The 5,000-nt window shown below is 53.6% G+C and overlaps 1 non-coding gene across 1 annotated transcript in view; it reads right to left on the bottom strand.

Moving 5' to 3' along the window:
• The window catches only part of LOC124732218, a 1,909-nt gene extending 1,348 nt beyond the window's left edge, over window positions 1-561 (bottom strand). The window contains exon 1 of the ribosomal RNA XR_007008615.1: window positions 1-561. This exon is cut by the window's left edge and continues 1,348 nt beyond it. This is a non-coding gene — a ribosomal RNA (small subunit ribosomal RNA).
• Between the last annotated feature and the right edge of the window lie 4,439 nt (window positions 562-5,000).

The following is a 5,000-nucleotide window of genomic DNA, read 5'->3' as shown; positions in this document are numbered from 1 at the left end:
GATACTCGTTAAAGGATTTAAAGTGTACTCATTCCGATTACGGGGCCTCGGATGAGTCCCGTATCGTTATTTTTCGTCACTACCTCCCCGTGCCGGGAGTGGGTAATTTGCGCGCCTGCTGCCTTCCTTGGATGTGGTAGCCGTTTCTCAGGCTCCCTCTCCGGAATCGAACCCTGATTCCCCGTTACCCGTTACAACCATGGTAGGCGCAGAACCTACCATCGACAGTTGATAAGGCAGACATTTGAAAGATGCGTCGCCGGTACGAGGACCGTGCGATCAGCCCAAAGTTATTCAGAGTCACCAAGGCAAACGGACCGGACGAGCCGACCGATTGGTTTTGATCTAATAAAAGCGTCCCTTCCATCTCTGGTCGGGACTCTGTTTGCATGTATTAGCTCTAGAATTACCACAGTTATCCAAGTAACGTGGGTACGATCTAAGGAACCATAACTGATTTAATGAGCCATTCGCGGTTTCACCTTAATGCGGCTTGTACTGAGACATGCATGGCTTAATCTTTGAGACAAGCATATGACTACTGGCAGGATCAACCAGGGAGCTGCGTCAACTAGAGCTGAGCAGCCGGCCGCCCGGGAGTGTGTCCCGGGGGCCCGCGCGAACACGCAAGCGTCCGCTCAATCATTCTGCAAACAGGAGGAGGCTGAGCTCCCCTGCACAATACACCTCGAAACCCTCTCAGGTCCCGGCGGCGCGCAGCGCCGTCCCAAGTACTTGGTCGGGTTCGAGAGAGGCGCAATCGCCCGGAGTTAGGCGAGTAGACGCTTTCGGTGCGACCACCCGTGCTCCCAACTGAGCTTGCCGCTGCCGACAGAGGCCCGGGAGCGTGCTGTCGTGGCATTGCCGGCGGGAGACAACACGCGCCACCTACGGTGACCGGCAGCTCCAACGCCAGCGCCACAGAAGGACAAAAGCCCCACTTGGGTGCCGAAGCGAACTCTCCCAGCACAGCGCACACGCCAACACATCCGCACAGCTGCGATACAAACCACCAGCGAGAACCGCTGGGGCGACCGAGCAGCAGACGGCGTCGCGGCGCCGAGCGCCGGGCGGCGGCGCATCCTCAACGCACACAGTCCTCAATCGGACCAGCACACTGCAGATGTCCACCGCGCTTCGCACCGGGCCCGCGAGGACCTACTTTGGCCGCACGGCGCCGCGCGCAGGGTGCGCCGGCGCGCAGCTGCGACGCCTGCCGCGTCCGTCGGCCGGCGCGCCTGCCACTGGCCGCCCCCACCAGCCGGCTGTAGCGCGTGCGCCCACGCACCGCGCGGCCAGCACGCCGGGAGGCGCCCCCTCACCGGCCGGGGACGGTCCCACCCAGCCACCGCCGCGTATCGCTTCACACCCAGATGCCGTTCAGTTTCGTCGGCATGGTGGGTATCGCTGGAACAACCGGTTAGTACCTCAACCTATCGTCGCCATCACCGATTCACCCCTAGCGAGAACAACCGCACCACAACGGGTTACCATTTCTTCATTTGCGTAACTTCACCAGAAAACGTAGGCGTCCATCGCCATTTGCAACTTCAACCATTATTGCATGCCTGTGTCAGGTGTCACGCCACACTACGTCTGCCCACATACACGCAACAAAATGTGCACGCCTAGACAATACGTGGAAGGTGGCCCCCGTACGTATGCGATGTCCATTGCTCGAACGACTGTCAACCGGCTTCTGTAGCATGTCGCAGATATGGAACGCGCTGCACCATGCCATCACGGTGTGTGAGGAGAGACGACTAGGTCCGAATACATCAACAGACAGCTCATGCTGATCGCCATCCACGGCGTCCGTTCCTCCCACACGTCTCTATGGCGTACCACACTGCAATCCAGCTCTCATAGGGAGACGACACGTAGCTGCGTGCACAATATTTGCACTGTATGGTCCGCCGTTTTTGGGCGCAGTCGTTGTACGGTCACACATGTGCCACGATGTATCATTCAGTACATAAGGACGAATGTGCAGTACAGATTGTGGTTCACGCGTACGACATCAGCGGACAGTTGACACAGGCCGCACCACAACGTAGCCTGCGTACGTCGCATGCGAAGGGCATTGAACATGCAAACTTGTCACCAACCACCTTGCGAAGGCAGGGGGCAAGGTGGGGACGTGGGGAGAGGTGGGGGGGGGGGGGGGGCGGCATGTACGCCCTGCTGCCATCCACATTACAGTGTACAGCAGGAGCATGTGGAAAGTCAGCAAGACTTGCAAGGTGTTTAACATGAAGCGATACACAGGGGAGCGGGCAGTGCGAGTAGCGAACTATATTGCGAGGGTTGCGGGTGGGCAACACTACACTAATTGAACGAGTCGTATAACAATTACAGAGCAGGTTTAGGCGACAACGTGGGTTACGATAGGCGACAACGTGGGTTACGTTAGGGGACAACGTGGGTTACGTTAGGGGACAACGTGGGTTACGTTAGGGGACAACGTGGGTTACGTTAGGGGACAACGTGGGTTACGTTAGGGGACAACGTGGGTTACGTTAGGGGACAACGTGGGTTACGTTAGGGGACAACGTGGGTTAGGTTAAGGCACAACATGGGTTAGGTTAAGGCACAACATGGGTTAGGTTAAGGCACAACATGGGTTAGGTTAAGGCACAACATGGGTTAGGTTAAGGCACAACATGGGTTAGGTTACGGCACAACATGGGTTAGGTTAAGGCACAACATGGGTTAGGTTAGGGGACAACATGGGTTAGGTTAGGGGACAACATGGGTTAGGTTAAGGCACAACATGGGTTAGGTTAAGGCACAACATGGGTTAGGTTAGGGGACAACATGGGTTAGGTTAGGGCACAACATGGGTTAGGTTAGGGGACAACATGGGTTAGGTTAGGGGACAACATGGGTTAGGTTAGGGGACAACATGGGTTAGGTTAGGGGACAACATGGGTTAGGTTAGGGGACAACATGGGTTAGGTTAGGGGACAACATGGGTTAGGTTAGGGGACAACATGGGTTAGGTTAGGGGACAACATGGGTTAGGTTAAGGCACAACATGGGTTAGGTTAGGGGACAACATGGGTTAGGTTAGGGGACAACATGGGTTAGGTTAGGGGACAACATGGGTTAGGTTAGGGGACAACATGGGTTAGGTTAGGGGACAACATGGGTTAGGTTAAGGCACAACATGGGTTAGGTTAGGGCACAACATGGGTTAGGTTAGGGCACAACATGGGTTAGGTTAGGGCACAACATGGGTTAGGTTAGGGGACAACATGGGTTAGGTTAGGGGACAACATGGGTTAGGTTAGGGGACAACATGGGTTAGGTTAGGGGACAACATGGGTTAGGTTAGGGGACAACATGGGTTAGGTTAGGGGACAACATGGGTTAGGTTAGGGGACAACATGGGTTAGGTTAGGGGACAACATGGGTTAGGTTAGGGGACAACATGGGTTAGGTTAGGGGACAACATGGGTTAGGTTAAGGCACAACATGGGTTAGGTTAAGGCACAACATGGGTTAGGTTAGGGGACAACATGGGTTAGGTTAGGGGACAACATGGGTTAGGTTAGGGGACAACATGGGTTAGGTTAAGGCACAACATGGGTTAGGTTAGGGGACAACATGGGTTAGGTTAAGGCACAACATGGGTTAGGTTAGGGGACAACATGGGTTAGGTTAGGGGACAACATGGGTTAGGTTAAGGCACAACATGGGTTAGGTTAAGGCACAACATGGGTTAGGTTAAGGCACAACATGGGTTAGGTTAGGGGACAACATGGGTTAGGTTAGGGGACAACTTGGGTTAGGTTAGGGGACAACATGGGTTAGGTTAAGGCACAACATGGGTTAGGTTAAGGCACAACATGGGTTAGGTTAGGGGACAACATGGGTTAGGTTAGGGGACAACATGGGTTAGGTTAGGGGACAACATGGGTTAGGTTAAGGCACAACATGGGTTAGGTTAGGGGACAACATGGGTTAGGTTAAGGCACAACATGGGTTAGGTTAGGGGACAACATGGGTTAGGTTAGGGGACAACATGGGTTAGGTTAAGGCACAACATGGGTTAGGTTAAGGCACAACATGGGTTAGGTTAAGGGACAACATGGGTTAGGTTAGGGGACAACTTGGGTTAGGTTAGGGGACAACATGGGTTAGGTTAAGGCACAACATGGGTTAGGTTAAGGCACAACATGGGTTAGGTTAAGGTACAACATGGGTTAGGTTAAGGTACAACATGGGTTAGGTTAGGTTACACGTTGTTGTAAGGAAAGGTGTGGGGGGGGGGGGGGGGGCGGGGCGGCAGGTTCGTTGATAGTGATTATAGTAAGTGAATGCTTGTGACATGATGAGATTTGTCACGTCAGGATGCACCTTTGGCTTATTAGAGGCGGCGCTCCAATTCTATGCTTGTGTCAGACCTGTGTCTTTGACTCATGTCATTGTTTGTGCGCTGTGACAGGAGGTACTATTGTGATGTTGGGTGCACCGTTGTATAGGACATGTGTGGGTGTTGGTGCCTTATCTGCGCAATGGTGGATGTCGAAAGGGTGGGATATTCTATTTTCCGCATGGACCTCCTGGTCTGGTTGTGATAGTGTGGATTGTGTAATGTGGCGGAGAGGATGCACTGGATGTTGTTCCATGCTGGTGCTTACATATTGTATGTGCGCCTGTTAGAAGCAGAGAGTGGTGCGTGATCAGAGTGTCTGGCTGACGTGTGGTTCCCATTGTGGGCAGACTCTTTCAGCATGTATACGGACAGTTGTATATATTTTCTGTAGTTTGATGGCTCTGCATTGATTACTAATCAGCGCCGTGTGTACGGGTAATCTGGTTCCAGTCCACAATGTTCTATCTGTGTACATTAGTGACAAAGACTCCCCCCATGCAGTGGGGCTCGGTCTGTTATAACTCTTCCGCGTAATATATTTGCCCCACGTTTTTGCGAGTGCGAGTGCGAGTGCAACGCGCATGGGGACCGACATGCTGATGGCTCGGTATCGGACGCC

Source organism: Schistocerca piceifrons, unplaced genomic scaffold (assembly GCF_021461385.2).
Source record: "Schistocerca piceifrons isolate TAMUIC-IGC-003096 unplaced genomic scaffold, iqSchPice1.1 HiC_scaffold_133, whole genome shotgun sequence".
Lineage (NCBI taxonomy): Eukaryota > Metazoa > Arthropoda > Insecta > Orthoptera > Acrididae > Schistocerca > Schistocerca piceifrons.
Note: the sequence above shows the minus strand (reverse complement) of the source record. Positions and strands in the feature narration are given on the sequence as shown.